The sequence below is a fragment of the Pecten maximus genome, chromosome 18, assembly GCF_902652985.1.
Source record: "Pecten maximus chromosome 18, xPecMax1.1, whole genome shotgun sequence".
NCBI classification, from domain to species: domain Eukaryota; kingdom Metazoa; phylum Mollusca; class Bivalvia; order Pectinida; family Pectinidae; genus Pecten; species Pecten maximus.
In genome coordinates this window covers 1,050,701-1,068,972 of record NC_047032.1, presented here as the reverse complement: position 1 = coordinate 1,068,972, position 18,272 = coordinate 1,050,701, and positions in this window count along the sequence as shown.

The following is an 18,272-nucleotide window of genomic DNA, read 5'->3' as shown; positions in this document are numbered from 1 at the left end:
AACAACCTTTCCGGGTATTTGCCTTTAAATGTCATATACAAAGATGCTTACATAATATGCTCACTTGTATATTTATGATATCCAGATCATAACGTGTAGCACGTGCTTGTTTAGACATACGTTTTTGGAATACAAAACAATATTTACCCTGAAAAACAATAGAGGGCACGTAATGGCAAGCACTCTGAATATTTCACGGACCCCATACATAATTAATGTTTGGATTTCCAGCTACAGTCAATTACGCCAAGTCTCATTACAATAGTTGTTACCGTTTGTAGTTAGACTACAATGGAATTATGTCATAAATGTGGATTTTTATGAAGACCCCCATCACACATCTAGTGATTGATATATCTTCGAAATGTAATTTATACAAACATATTGTGGATACCTTCAATACTCAATTTTATCTTATTAAGCCAATTGATTATAAAGGGCCTGTTTCCAAAATGGCCCCTTCTCTGATTCAAATTTCCTGTTGGTGGTTTGCCCATGCCGTTGTGGTCACAAATCTATAAAGTATAAAGATTTAGGTCACTTGGTTTGTTTTTATGGCTCCTCAAAGTTGTACCTTTCAGAAGCTGTCTAAGTGTTGATAAAATGTGCATATTATGTAAAATATTAATGAAAATCTAATCAAATGATGGTCACCGTAAAGAATACATTCATGGCATGATTATGACAAAAAATCATGTTTCCATCGCGACATTTGGCTGTTTTATGGAAGAAACAATCTCAAAAATGCCATTTTCGATGATAACATTTTAGAGAATACACCCTTTTATGGGCGTTGGATGCAAACCAATTTTTATCCTATTAAACAGTACGTAATATGCTATTGATGAGAGGAAAAATCATCAACATGTAAGTGGTCGAACATTTTCAAATCTTGGGTTGAATTAGCCTATGGTTGAATTGCCGATTTTCGACTTTCTTTAGATAATTAACAAAAACACGAGAGTATTTGCTCGGTATGTTGAGAATATGTACACAGATATGAAAAAAGGTGAGAGAAACACTTTTTCATAAAAAAAATCCAAGATGGCTACTTCACAAGTCCCCGTGGTTGAAGACATTGGCTGACAAATAGACAGAACAACAAACAAAACGTGTTCCTTATGATTTTGGTTGGTTTTCGCATTTACGGAAGTGTTCATAGCTACGGGTGATTGTATAATACCTATATTTATAAGTTTGGTTAGTCACATGGTAACGGGGATCTTTCATATCGAGCCCCAAACATACTTTCGACATATGCACTCCGTTGCCGCATGGAAAACTATTTCAAGTTTTGTCGGAATTTCTTCACCTGTGGTTGTAATGGTCGAGGGTTTTCCAGCGCCCTGTAATACCCAAGGTAGTACAAGATACTGGAGATGTGCGCACACATTCCCATCGTTCTCTCTCCAACTGGGCACTGGCAGTAGTAGTCCTTTATTGGGGCCTCATCATCGGGTGAAACGGTGAACCGTATCCAAACGTTATATTTCGTTTGGCTTTTGTGTCGAGAATGTATTTGACATCGGAGAAGGTCTGGGGAGTGCTGGTAAAGCCACACCTCATAGTCTCCGTCATCACTTAAATGTTCGGCGATGTAACCAGGAGCCAGAGATATCTGATACATTCCACACGTAATGGTTCTCAAGTAATCGAGATCGAGACGGGGAAACAGTACGGAAGATGCATCCATCTTGACAAACTCGGACCTTGCACGTCTAGATAGATCCGGATCTGTCTTGACTCTCTGAGCTTAACCATTCGGTGTTGTCAAACGGTCCTTCATACGTTCAGCCATTAGCCTATCTTTGGCATCTCTCTCTGGAGATCTCTGGTAGATCGGTCCTCTAATACCATTCAGACAGGCTGTGACGGTTCGAAGCAAAGCCTCGATGACATTGATAAAGCTGTTAGACACCAATTGTGTTCGGAAGAACGTTCAGTGTTTCAGACGACCATGATAGGATTCCACAATCCACCTCGATTTGGTGATAGTTCTGTCAAGATTTGCTTGGACGTCAGAATGTTGACTTTGACCGGGTTTCAGGTATGACGGCATGCTAGCATTGAGGCCAGAGGCTTCGAGAACTGGTAGGACATCTCTAAAACCTCGGTCAACGACAACATTGTCATCTGGTTGTAGCCAAGTAACTAGCTTGTCCATGACTTTTTTTTGTAATTGTAGCATCATTTTCGCTGCCAGTGAATGGTCCTACTGTGTCCAGAATGTAGCCATCTGGTAAGGCGATGCTCATGAATTTGAGATAGTTTCTCTTCTTCTGGCCACAGTAGGACATTCTCTGGAGCTTGTGGTTGGAGCTTTTCTGGATATAAATATAGGTGCCATCTAATATGGCAGTGGCTTTATCTCCAAGAAATGCTTCTGAAAAGACAGTATTGTGCCCGAGCAACTGTTCTCTTGTCAAGTGATCCGGACCTAGAAATTGTGGGACTATCGATGTGTCTAATGCCTGTACTATGGAGTGGAAAGTTTTGGACACACTTGACTTGGAAATTCCAAAAAGAGAAGAACACTGACTCCAGGAAATGTCGGTTTTCAGTTTTACCCAGAACAGTAATAGAGCATCGTGTGTAGTCTTGGTATATATACCAGATGAAAGATATGGGGAACAGTGCGAGGATTTCGAGGAACTGATCTTTGGACCAACCTGTCCAGGCCATGCATGCCGAGTCATCAAGAGAAGAAAAGCTTATTGCAAACGCAGACTGGTTCTGTGAAAGGACGTGCGACACCTCTAGGATGTCATTAATGATTTCGAACGATTTTGATGGTAACTGAGATTCCAAGGAACCTCTACAATCAAGGACAACCTCTGTAGACGGATCTAAGTCGTTACCAATAAGGTGAATGGAGCAGGAACTTGATTGGGTAAACTGTTGTTACATGCCACTGCAGAAAGAAAATCTCGCCTCGTAAGTAATTAAATTAAATGTGTTTTGGAAATTAAGATGACAGTTTTCATATATAGTGTTCTTGTGTATATTTAGAATGTATGTTACTTATATTGAATGGTACAGTTTAGATTATGACGTCATACTAGCATGACGTCATAGACTTGCAATACGTAAATGCTGAATTGATATGCATCAGTTACAAGTTTTCAAAATCATTATGTTATTCATTATTATGTGTCGTAAGTATATTGCCTGTGTTGTGTCCTCCGCCATCTTGTCATTCAAGTTGCAATATGTATACATATTATATGAATATGTGTTATCCTATATGCTGTGTTGCATCTGGAATAAATAAATTGAATTGAAAAGTGCTACAGTGTAAGTATACTTCCGAGAGGGACCAGCTCTGGTGCTGTTTAATTAACATCAATGATATTCTGTTAAGTGTCTGTTTACACTCGCTTCCAGATTCTGAGATATTACATGTATCAATTGGAGGAAATATTACCTACGAAATTAGTGAAGACGAGATGAATGAGTTCGAGAACAAAATCAGTCATTTTTGTGTACAAAATGTGTAAACTATACTTTGCCTGAAGTATACAATAGTTTTGTTTAAAAAAAATACTTATATAAAGTATAATTTTGTATAAGCTATATGCACACGTAGTAAAATATACCGATATAACATGAGATATACCAGTATACGCGTATGAGGAGGTACCACATCGCCAGTAGGAGTCGCCCCCACCCTTGTGTGACCCAGACCCACAAAGGTGTTCTCCGCAGCTGTGGTTTGGTTTGGTTTGTTTAACGTACTATTAACAGCCAGGGTCATTTAAGGACATGCCAGGTTTTGGAGGTGGAGGAAAGCCGGAGTACCCGGAGAAAAACCACCGGCCTACGGTAAGTACCTGGCAACTGCCCCACGTAGGTTTCGAACTCGCAACCCAGAGGTGGACGGCTAGTGATAAAGTGTCGGGACACCTTAACCACTCGGCCCCGCCCACAGCTGTGGTCTGTATTTTAGATTATGTTACATTACAGATAGACTCCTCTATTTAATGTATGTATATATACGTCGATACTTGAATTGTCTATATAGTTATGCATTAGTATTGTGTATCACGTATCAATATATTATAATTAAGTTTAAACTTTTTAGGTAAACTCTAATATCATCTATTGATTTTACACTTTTAATACAAATTCATACATATCAAGTGTATATATGTCATGTTTATTATGTTATTGCACAGGAGGCTTTGTGTGTATGTTATATATGATCGCTATATAATAACAACAGGAGAGACATAACCTTAACACCAACAGGCGACACCTGTCCTTAACACGAACAGACGAGACCTGTCCACAACAGCGAGACTTGTCCTTAACAACAACAGACGAGACCTGTCCTTGACAACAACAGGCGAGACATGTACTTAACACTAACACACGATGCCTGTCCTTAACACCAACAGGCGAGACATGTACTTAACACTAACAGACGAGACCTGTCCTTAACACCAACAGACGAGACCTGTCCTTGACAACAACAGGCGAGACATGTACTTAACACTAACAGACGAGACCTGTCCTTAACACCAACAGACGAGACCTGTCCTTGACAACAACAGGCGAGACATGTACTTAACACTAACAGACGAGACCTGTCCTTAACACCAACAGGCGAGACCTGTCCTTAACAACAACAGACGAGACCTGTCCTTAACAACAACAGACGAGACCTGTCCTTAACACCAACAGGTGAGACCTGTCCTTAACACCAACAGGCGACACCTGTCCTTACCAACATCAGACGAGACCTGTCCTTAACACCAACATACGAGACCTGTCCTTAACACCAACAGACGAGACCTGTCCTTGACAACAACAGGCGAGACATGTCCTTAACAACAACAGATGAGACCTGTCCTTAACACCAACAGACGATACCTGTCCTTAACAACAACAGACGAGACCTGTCCTTGACAACAACAGGCGAGACATGTACTTAACACCGACAGACGAGACCTGTCCTTAACACCAACAGACGAGACCTGTCCTTAACACCAACAGACGAGACCTGTCCTTAACACCAACAGGCGAGACCTGTCCTTAACACTAACAGGCGAGACCTGTCCTTAACACTAACAGGCGAGGCCTGTCCTTAACACTAACAGACGGGACCTGTCTTTAATACTAATAGGTGAGGCCTGTCTTTAACACGAACAGACGGGACCTGTCTTTAATACTAATAGGTGAGGCCTGTCCTTAACACTAACAGACGAGACCTGTCCTTAACACCAACAGGCGGGACCTGCCCTTAACACCAACAGGTGAGGCCTGTCCTTACCACCAACAAGTGAGACCTGTCCTTAACACCAACAGGTGAGGCCTGTCCTTAACAACAACAGGCGAGTCCTGTCCTTACCACCAACAGGCGGGACCTGTCCTTACCACCAACAAGTGAGACCTGTCCTTGACAACAACAGGCGAGACATGTACTTAACACCAACAGGCGAGACCTGTCCTTAATACCAACGACGAGAGTTGTCCTTAACACCAACAGGCGGGACCTGTCCTTAATACCAACAGAGGAGACCTGCCCTTAACAACAACAGGTGAGACTTGTCCTTAACAACAACAGGTGAGACTTGTCCTTAACAACAACAGACGAGACCTGTCCTTGACACCAACAGACGAGACTTGTCCTTAACACCAACAGGAGAGACCTGTCCTTAACACTAACAGGCGGGACCTGTCCTTAACACCAACAGACGATACCTATCCTTAACACCAACAGGAGAGACCTGTCCTTAACACGAACAGACGATACATGTCCTTAACACCAACAGGCGAGACCTGTCCTTAACAACAACAGACGAGACCTGTCCTTAACACCGGCAGGCGAGACCTGTCTTTAACACTAACAGGCGGGACCTGTCCTTAACACCAACCTTACTTTTGAACACCAAGCAGAGAGCAGCGAGTACGGGTCCTATTGACGGTTGATCTGTGACCGAACGCACAAACTGGAATCATTTGCAGAACTTATCAGTGATATTAAGGACATAATTGAGCTGGTCTGTCCTTCTATAACTCGTCATTGATGTTAGGGATATCATGGAGCTGGTTTGACCTTCTAGGACTCATAATTGATGTTAGGGACATTATAGAGCTGGTTTGTCCTTCTAGGACTCGTCAGTGATGTTAAGGACATCACACATCTGTTTTGTCCTTCTAGGACTCGTCAGTGATGTTAGGGACATCATACAGTAGTTTCGACCTTCTAGGACACGTCATTGATGTTAGGGACATCATATTGTTGTTTCGTCCTACTAGGACTCATCAGTGATGTTAGGGACATTATAGAACTGGTCCGTCTTTCTAGAACTCACAGTGATGCAAGAGACATCATACAGCAGTTTGGTCCTTCTAGGACTCGCCATTGATGTTGGGGGCATAATATTAATAGAGCTGTTTTGTCCGGCTAGGAACTCATCAGTGATGTTAGGGACGTTATAGAGCTGGTCTGTCCTTCTAGGAGTCATAAGTGATGCCATTGCACTAAGCTTTTACCCAAAAGGTCGAAATAAATATCAAATTCTGGCTGGGGAGGCACATCAGCCCCGTATTTCAATGAATTCTATCATTTTCAATATTGAATTTCAAATGAACGTCCAGTAAATTTGTATATTGTGAACCGTGTCAATTTGAAAGGTGAGATATACATAAGCATTTAGTGTCAAATTCGACCTTTATGAATGCCCCGTGTTTGATATATGTAACTATATACATGAACATGAATTGGCTTAGAGTCTAATTTGACCACTTCGTCAATATCGTGAAATCTGGATTAAAACGTCCTATAAGGAGAAGGTGTATAGGACGGCTGAGAAGGTCCACGCTGATGTTCTACCTAGTAGCATTATTTTTGTCAAAAGCATGATATCCCTGATCATCATGATTAAGTGGAAAGAATCATCTTCCATTTCTCTATGTATATTCTCCGTTTTGGGTGGTTTTATATTTTTTGTGCAAAACAACATTAGAAGCTATGTTTTGACCAGTAATTATTATAGAACACTTTGTAATTTCTCTTTGTGAAATAAATTAATCCCATTTATTCACAGTTTATATGCACCATCACGTTCCGCGACACTAAAATTAAATTTCAACCTAACTTGATAGCTTCTTTGCGAAAATCTGTTTTCAGCTTTTCATTTTAAAGTCTGATACCACAAAGCAATTAAAGGAGCACTATCGAAATATTCGATTAGAAATAATCTATGGATATCAACAAATTTCTTATGAAAAAATATATTTTGTGAATTACTGTACATACCAAGTTTTTTTTATGTTGTGTACATGCCCCCAATTTTATGCAACATATCAAAGTACTGAAAGTCATGAAAAATAGAGGAAAATGTTGCAAAAAGTACATCAAATGATGACGTTCAATAATAATTCGATTGTTACTCATTATGTTGTCGAGTGATATAATAAGTAACCACGCCATACAGCTCCGTGTAGTCTACCATTTGGTTATATTTACATTTACACTGCAGCACAATACAATAATAACTAGAAATGGGATTCTCTGTACAAATATATGTATATCGAATATTAAATCCAAAGATGATATCTCGTTTGGGATTTATGTCGGGATTCTCTGTACAAATATATGTATATCGAATATTAAATCCAAAGATGATATCTCGTTTGGGATTTATGTCGGGATTCTCTGTACAAATATATGTATATCGAATATTAAATCCAAAGATGATATCTCGTTTGGGATTTATGTCGGGATTCTCTGTACAAATATATGTATATCGAATATTAAATCCAAAGATGATATCTCGTTTGGGATTTATGTCGGGATTCTCTGTACAAATATATGTATATCGAATATTAAATCCAAAGATGATATCTCGTTTGGGATTTATGTCGGGATTCTCTGTACAAATATATGTATATCGAATATTAAATCCAAAGATGATATCTCGTTTGGGATTTATGTCGGGATTCTCTGTACAAATATATGTATATCGAATATTAAATCCAAAGATGATATCTCGTTTGGGATTTATGTCGGGATTCTCTGTACAAATATATGTATATCGAATATTAAATCCAAAGATGATATCTCGTTTGGGATTTATGTCGGGATTCTCTGTACAAATATATGTATATCGAATATTAAATCCAAAGATGATATCTCGTTTGGGATTTATGTCGGGATTCTCTGTACAAATATATGTATATCGAATATTAAATCCAAAGATGATATCTCGTTTGGGATTTATGTCGGGATTCTCTGTACAAATATATGTATATCGAATATTAAATCCAAAGATGATATCTCGTTTGGGATTTATGTCGGGATTCTCTGTACAAATATATGTATATCGAATATTAAATCCAAAGATGATATCTCGTTTGGGATTTATGTCGGGATTCTCTGTACAAATATATGTATATCGAATATTAAATCCAAAGATGATATCTCGTTTGGGATTTATGTCGGGATTCTCTGTACAAATATATGTATATCGAATATTAAATCCAAAGATGATATCTCGTTTGGGATTTATGTCGGGATTCTCTGTACAAATATATGTATATCGAATATTAAATCCAAAGATGATATCTCGTTTGGGATTTATGTCGGGATTCTCTGTACAAATATATGTATATCGAATATTAAATCCAAAGATGATATCTCGTTTGGGATTTATGTCGGGATTCTCTGTACAAATATATGTATATCGAATATTAAATCCAAAGATGATATCTCGTTTGGGATTTATGTCGGGATTCTCTGTACAAATATATGTATATCGAATATTAAATCCAAAGATGATATCTCGTTTGGGATTTATGTCGGGATTCTCTGTACAAATATATGTATATCGAATATTAAATCCAAAGATGATATCTCGTTTGGGATTTATGTCGGGATTCTCTGTACAAATATATGTATATCGAATATTAAATCCAAAGATGATATCTCGTTTGGGATTTATGTCGGGATTCTCTGTACAAATATATGTATATCGAATATTAAATCCAAAGATGATATCTCGTTTGGGATTTATGTCGGGATTCTCTGTACAAATATATGTATATCGAATATTAAATCCAAAGATGATATCTCGTCTGGGATTTATGTCGGGATTCTCTGTACAAATATATGTATATCGAATATTAAATCCAAAGATGATATCTCGTCTGGGATTTATGTCGGGATTCTCTGTACAAATATATGTATATCGAATATTAAATCCAAAGATGATATCTCGTCTGGGATTTATGTCGGGATTCTCTGTACAAATATATGTATATCGAATATTAAATCCAAAGATGATATCTCGTCTGGGATTTATGTCGGGATTCTCTGTACAAATATATGTATATCGAATATTAAATCCAAAGATGATATCTCGTCTGGGATTTATGTCGGGATTCTCTGTACAAATATATGTATATCGAATATTAAATCCAAAGATGATATCTCGTCTGGGATTGATGTCGGGATTCTCTGTACAAATATATGTATATCGAATATTAAATCCAAAGATGATATCTCGTCTGGGATTGATGTCGGGATTCTCTGTACAAATATATGTATATCGAATATTAAATCCAAAGATGATATCTCGTTTGGGATTTATGTCGGGATTCTCTGTACAAATATATGTATATCGAATATTAAATCCAAAGATGATATCTCGTTTGGGATTTATGTCGGGATTCTCTGTACAAATATATGTATATCGAATATTAAATCCAAAGATGATATCTCGTCTGGGATTTATGTCGGGATTCTCTGTACAAATATATGTATATCGAATATTAAATCCAAAGATGATATCTCGTTTGGGATTTATGTCGGGATTCTCTGTACAAATATATGTATATCGAATATTAAATCCAAAGATGATATCTCGTTTGGGATTTATGTCGGGATTCTCTGTACAAATATATGTATATCGAATATTAAATCCAAAGATGATATCTCGTTTGGGATTTATGTCGGGATTCTCTGTACAAATATATGTATATCGAATATTAAATCCAAAGATGATATCTCGTTTGGGATTTATGTCGGGATTCTCTGTACAAATATATGTATATCGAATATTAAATCCAAAGATGATATCTCGTTTGGGATTTATGTCGGGATTCTCTGTACAAATATATGTATATCGAATATTAAATCCAAAGATGATATCTCGTTTGGGATTTATGTCGGGATTCTCTGTACAAATATATGTATATCGAATATTAAATCCAAAGATGATATCTCGTTTGGGATTTATGTCGGGATTCTCTGTACAAATATATGTATATCGAATATTAAATCCAAAGATGATATCTCGTTTGGGATTTATGTCGGGATTCTCTGTACAAATATATGTATATCGAATATTAAATCCAAAGATGATATCTCGTTTGGGATTTATGTCGGGATTCTCTGTACAAATATATGTATATCGAATATTAAATCCAAAGATGATATCTCGTTTGGGATTTATGTCGGGATTCTCTGTACAAATATATGTATATCGAATATTAAATCCAAAGATGATATCTCGTTTGGGATTTATGTCCGGATTCTCTGTACAAATATATGTATATCGAATATTAAATCCAAAGATGATATCTCGTTTGGGATTTATGTCGGGATTCTCTGTACAAATATATGTATATCGAATATTAAATCCAAAGATGATATCTCGTTTGGGATTTATGTCGGGATTCTCTGTACAAATATATGTATATCGAATATTAAATCCAAAGATGATATCTCGTTTGGGATTTATGTCGGGATTCTCTGTACAAATATATGTATATCGAATATTAAATCCAAAGATGATATCTCGTTTGGGATTTATGTCGGGATTCTCTGTACAAATATATGTATATCGAATATTAAATCCAAAGATGATATCTCGTTTGGGATTTATGTCGGGATTCTCTGTACAAATATATGTATATCGAATATTAAATCCAAAGATGATATCTCGTTTGGGATTTATGTCGGGATTCTCTGTACAAATATATGTATATCGAATATTAAATCCAAAGATGATATCTCGTTTGGGATTTATGTCGGGATTCTCTGTACAAATATATGTATATCGAATATTAAATCCAAAGATGATATCTCGTTTGGGATTTATGTCGGGATTCTCTGTACAAATATATGTATATCGAATATTAAATCCAAAGATGATATCTCGTCTGGGATTTATGTCGGGATTCTCTGTACAAATATATGTATATCGAATATTAAATCCAAAGATGATATCTCGTCTGGGATTTATGTCGGGATTCTCTGTACAAATATATGTATATCGAATATTAAATCCAAAGATGATATCTCGTCTGGGATTTATGTCGGGATTCTCTGTACAAATATATGTATATCGAATATTAAATCCAAAGATGATATCTCGTTTGGGATTTATGTCCGGATTCTCTGTACAAATATATGTATATCGAATATTAAATCCAAAGATGATATCTCGTTTGGGATTTATGTCGGGATTCTCTGTACAAATATATGTATATCGAATATTAAATCCAAAGATGATATCTCGTTTGGGATTTATGTCGGGATTCTCTGTACAAATATATGTATATCGAATATTAAATCCAAAGATGATATCTCGTTTGGGATTTATGTCGGGATTCTCTGTACAAATATATGTATATCGAATATTAAATCCAAAGATGATATCTCGTTTGGGATTTATGTCGGGATTCTCTGTACAAATATATGTATATCGAATATTAAATCCAAAGATGATATCTCGTTTGGGATTTATGTCGGGATTCTCTGTACAAATATATGTATATCGAATATTAAATCCAAAGATGATATCTCGTTTGGGATTTATGTCGGGATTCTCTGTACAAATATATGTATATCGAATATTAAATCCAAAGATGATATCTCGTCTGGGATTTATGTCGGGATTCTCTGTACAAATATATGTATATCGAATATTAAATCCAAAGATGATATCTCGTCTGGGATTTATGTCGGGATTCTCTGTACAAATATATGTATATCGAATATTAAATCCAAAGATGATATCTCGTTTGGGATTCATGTCGGGATTCTCTGTACAAATATATGTATATCGAATATTAAATCCAAAGATGATATCTCGTTTGGGATTTATGTCCGGATTCTCTGTACAAATATATGTATATCGAATATTAAATCCAAAGATGATATCTCGTTTGGGATTTATGTCGGGATTCTCTGTACAAATATATGTATATCGAATATTAAATCCAAAGATGATATCTCGTTTGGGATTTATGTCGGGATTCTCTGTACAAATATATGTATATCGAATATTAAATCCAAAGATGATATCTCGTTTGGGATTTATGTCGGGATTCTCTGTACAAATATATGTATATCGAATATTAAATCCAAAGATGATATCTCGTTTGGGATTTATGTCGGGATTCTCTGTACAAATATATGTATATCGAATATTAAATCCAAAGATGATATCTCGTTTGGGATTTATGTCGGGATTCTCTGTACAAATATATGTATATCGAATATTAAATCCAAAGATGATATCTCGTTTGGGATTTATGTCGGGATTCTCTGTACAAATATATGTATATCGAATATTAAATCCAAAGATGATATCTCGTTTGGGATTTATGTCGGGATTCTCTGTACAAATATATGTATATCGAATATTAAATCCAAAGATGATATCTCGTTTGGGATTTATGTCGGGATTCTCTGTACAAATATATGTATATCGAATATTAAATCCAAAGATGATATCTCGTCTGGGATTTATGTCGGGATTCTCTGTACAAATATATGTATATCGAATATTAAATCCAAAGATGATATCTCGTCTGGGATTTATGTCGGGATTCTCTGTACAAATATATGTATATCGAATATTAAATCCAAAGATGATATCTCGTCTGGGATTTATGTCGGGATTCTCTGTACAAATATATGTATATCGAATATTAAATCCAAAGATGATATCTCGTTTGGGATTTATGTCCGGATTCTCTGTACAAATATATGTATATCGAATATTAAATCCAAAGATGATATCTCGTTTGGGATTTATGTCGGGATTCTCTGTACAAATATATGTATATCGAATATTAAATCCAAAGATGATATCTCGTTTGGGATTTATGTCGGGATTCTCTGTACAAATATATGTATATCGAATATTAAATCCAAAGATGATATCTCGTTTGGGATTTATGTCGGGATTCTCTGTACAAATATATGTATATCGAATATTAAATCCAAAGATGATATCTCGTTTGGGATTTATGTCGGGATTCTCTGTACAAATATATGTATATCGAATATTAAATCCAAAGATGATATCTCGTCTGGGATTTATGTCGGGATTCTCTGTACAAATATATGTATATCGAATATTAAATCCAAAGATGATATCTCGTCTGGGATTTATGTCGGGATTCTCTGTACAAATATATGTATATCGAATATTAAATCCAAAGATGATATCTCGTCTGGGATTTATGTCCGGATTCTCTGTACAAATATATGTATATCGAATATTAAATCCAAAGATGATATCTCGTTTGGGATTTATGTCGGGATTCTCTGTACAAATATATGTATATCGAATATTAAATCCAAAGATGATATCTCGTTTGGGATTTATGTCGGGATTCTCTGTACAAATATATGTATATCGAATATTAAATCCAAAGATGATATCTCGTTTGGGATTTATGTCGGGATTCTCTGTACAAATATATGTATATCGAATATTAAATCCAAAGATGATATCTCGTTTGGGATTTATGTCGGGATTCTCTGTACAAATATATGTATATCGAATATTAAATCCAAAGATGATATCTCGTTTGGGATTTATGTCGGGATTCTCTGTACAAATATATGTATATCGAATATTAAATCCAAAGATGATATCTCGTTTGGGATTTATGTCGGGATTCTCTGTACAAATATATGTATATCGAATATTAAATCCAAAGATGATATCTCGTTTGGGATTTATGTCGGGATTCTCTGTACAAATATATGTATATCGAATATTAAATCCAAAGATGATATCTCGTTTGGGATTTATGTCGGGATTCTCTGTACAAATATATGTATATCGAATATTAAATCCAAAGATGATATCTCGTTTGGGATTTATGTCGGGATTCTCTGTACAAATATATGTATATCGAATATTAAATCCAAAGATGATATCTCGTTTGGGATTTATGTCGGGATTCTCTGTACAAATATATGTATATCGAATATTAAATCCAAAGATGATATCTCGTTTGGGATTTATGTCGGGATTCTCTGTACAAATATATGTATATCGAATATTAAATCCAAAGATGATATCTCGTTTGGGATTTATGTCGGGATTCTCTGTACAAATATATGTATATCGAATATTAAATCCAAAGATGATATCTCGTCTGGGATTTATGTCGGGATTCTCTGTACAAATATATGTATATCGAATATTAAATCCAAAGATGATATCTCGTTTGGGATTTATGTCGGGATTCTCTGTACAAATATATGTATATCGAATATTAAATCCAAAGATGATATCTCGTTTGGGATTTATGTCGGGATTCTCTGTACAAATATATGTATATCGAATATTAAATCCAAAGATGATATCTCGTTTGGGATTTATGTCGGGATTCTCTGTACAAATATATGTATATCGAATATTGAATCCAAAGATGATATCTCGTCTGGGATTTATGTCGGGATTACATTGCACAACGTATTAAATCAGCTGAGTGTTGATGTACAGGAATCTCAAAATCACCTTGTGTAGTCAAATCAACTTTTATATTATACAAGGACCTCTTTAACTGATATCTGCCACATACCAGAGTTCTAAATATTCTTTATCTAACGTTGGGAAGTCCGACAGCTCTACTGATTCTATTTTCTCACAATCTTTCCTGGTCCCTTTGTAGAGATCTGAGTCATCTTTCACTCGTTTTGCAAGGTAATTTTCTCTTGCATTAAGATCTTTTACTCGTCTGGCAATTCTGGCGCCTGTTTCTAGTTTTAGTGAAGTTGGCTGGTAAATTGGACCTCTCAACCAGTTTATTAAAGCTGCCACAATCTTCAGTAAAGTTGAAATAAAGTCGAGAAAATAGCTAATGAAAGTTCTGTTTTAAAGAATCTAAATTGTTTCAATCCTGAACGATAGCTTTCCTGCTTGTCTTTGTAATGTATCTGACAGAATTCGTGTTTTCTGTATTCTGTTGGCTTTCTCTCGGTTTTTAAAAAAATTGGCATAAAATGCTTGTACCCAGATCCATTTAGCTTTGAAAGAATATCTCAAAACCCACGATCTGCGATTAAAATATCATCTTCATTTAATATTTCGCTAAGTCCATTTATAAACGACAGAATTTTCTCGGTGATTTTCGCTACCAACGAACGATAATCATAAACTTTACGTATTTTCGTTTCTTTTGACCACAATAACGGTTTCTTTGGAAGGTATGGGAGTAGATTACAATGGAACAGTTTTAAAGTTATCCGAACAGACACCATATATCTTGTTAATAAAATAATGAACAGAAGGTGATTGGTAGATAAGTTAACGCTAATCTCAAGTAAGTCATTGATAACATCCTTAGACTTATCTTCTAAAGGGTCAGTTAACCTATCTCGATTAGACAAATCAACATTAATGATTCCTTTCCAATTAGATGTTCTGAACATAATCTTGAGGTTTTTGAGTACCAAAGGTTATGTTTAAATATCAGCTGCTGCCTTCCTTTGGTTTATGGTTTATTTTGTTTAACGTCCTATTAACAGCCAGGTTCATTTAAGGACGTGCCAGGTTTTGGAGGTGGAGGAAAGCCGGAGTACCCGGAGAAAAACGACCGGCCTACGGTCAGTACCTGGCAACTGCCCCACGTAGGTTTCGATCTCGCAAACCAGAGGTGGAGGGCTAATGTTAAAGTGTCGGGACACCTTAACCACTTGGCCTTGCCTGCTATGGAATGACATAGTGTCTTCCATATACCACTGGTGCTTATTGCATATACTCCAATTTCGGTGAGATAATACAGATCTTCAAAGTTAGACTGTCTTAATCAGTAGAGTTCAGCAGAAATCTTCAATTTCGTCTTCACTTCTAGAAGGATCTTGTCTCTGACGTTTTTTTGAGTACTTTAAATAACATTTTGGACATTAACGCGGATCATCATTCTGTTCAAGATCTACATCGTCCTCTTAAAGAATGACGTTCATCCATTTTTGTGGACGTTGTGGATTCCTTCCACTGTCAATTAAACTTTAACCTAATTCCACAGCCCATTAAACTTTAACCTAATTCCACAGCCAATTAAACTTTAACCTAATTCCACAGCCCATTAAACTTTAACCTAATTCCACAGCCCATTAAACTTTAACCTAATTCCACAGCCCATTAAACTTTAACCTAATTCGCCCATTAAACTTTAACCTAATTCCACAGCCCATTAAACTTTAACCTAATTCCACAGCCCATTAAACTTTAACCTAATTCGCCCATTAAACTTTAACCTAATTCCACAGCCCATTAAACTTTAACCTAATTCCACAGCCCATTAAACTTTAACCTAATTCGCCCATTAAACTTTAACCTAATTCCACAGCCCATTAAACTTTAACCTAATTCCACAGCCCATTAAACTTTAACCTAATTCCACAGCCCATTAAACTTTAACCTAATTCCACAGCCCAAACCAACACAAGACTTTTCCATAGGTGTGCCATTATTAAACTTTAACCTAATTCCACAGCACTGAACCAACACAAGACTTTTCCATTTCAGATCACTTTCAGATAAATGATATTGAGGAACAACTTAATAGGCATAGTAATAGCATTTATACATAGTAGACTATATCAACACAAATAAAGTACATACATTCTACTGCTTGTGTCCCACAGTGTGCTCGTTTTTAACCCTTGCGTTTTATAAAAAGTTACTTCATGACCTTTCTTTGAATGCAAAAATCTTTTGTTATCCAGTAATTTTTAATGTACAATGTACATGTTTGCCTGTACTTTAAGATTAATACACCAACATGTTTTTAAACAACAAAATTTGATAGTACCTCAACGACATTTGCACTGTATCCACTTAACGAAAAAGAGGTTTTTCAAGATGCTAATTTTTTTTATGGTTATTTTTTTTTTTTAGAAAAGCTGTATTTACAGTTTCAATTTTACACATTTATAATAAACACACACTTTTTTATATAAACATAATTTGTAATTTATAAAGTACTTTTTTACGAGATATGTATTGAATTTATCAGAGACAGTACAGGGTACATATTTTTTGTACAGAAATTATTATTTTTTTCAGAAACCATGTTAGGTGGTGTTGCTTTTTTAGCATTTACGGATTAGCCACGGGTGTGCGTATCATATTAACCAAGTTAGAATGAATTCCAAATTAAATAAAACAAATGATAGTCGAAAATGTGATTTCCCCATGTAAAATTTACCCCCTCCCCATAGGCAAACGTGAGATCCCAGGGGTCACGAAATTCACAATTTTGGTAAAACATCTTCAGATTCTTCTATCTATAAAGAGTATTAGATTCTACCTTATTTGGGTCTTATGAAGAAGTATTTTGAAATTACAGTTAATTTGACCCTTTTTGACCCAGCCCCTCAAGTCCCTGGGAGTCGGTCAATGCCAGTATGAATGTATACTATTGAACAAACATCTCATACTGATAATTCTAACCAAGTATGTATTACTTTCCAATGTCAATTGGAACAGATAGTGGTCAAAAATGTGATTTCCCTATATAAACTATAGTAAAATTTACCCCCACCCCAGGGGGAAACGTGAGACCCAAGGGTCAAGAAATTCACAATTTTGGTAAATGACCTTATCATAAGACCTTTCTATCTATGAAGAGTATTTGATTCTACCATATCTGGGAGTTGAGAATTAGATTTTTGAAATTTTGATCAATTTGACCATTTTTGGCCCCGCTCCCTATTAGGCCCCTGGGGGTGTGACCATATAATTCACATTTTTGGTTGACCTTTAGCCATAGAAGCTTCCTGCCAAATTTCATCGGACTTCGTTCAGTGGTTTTGGAGAAGAAATCGAAAATGTAAATTGTTTATGACCGACGACGGACCACACTGGACAAAAGGCAATCACAATACGTCAACTGAGACTTTGTCTCGGGTGACTAAAAATAGAAATGTTACCTTGACAGTCATTTTGACAGAAGTAATCCCTAAAGATATAAAATACAGGGAAAAATGCAGGTACTGGTGTTTGTAGCCC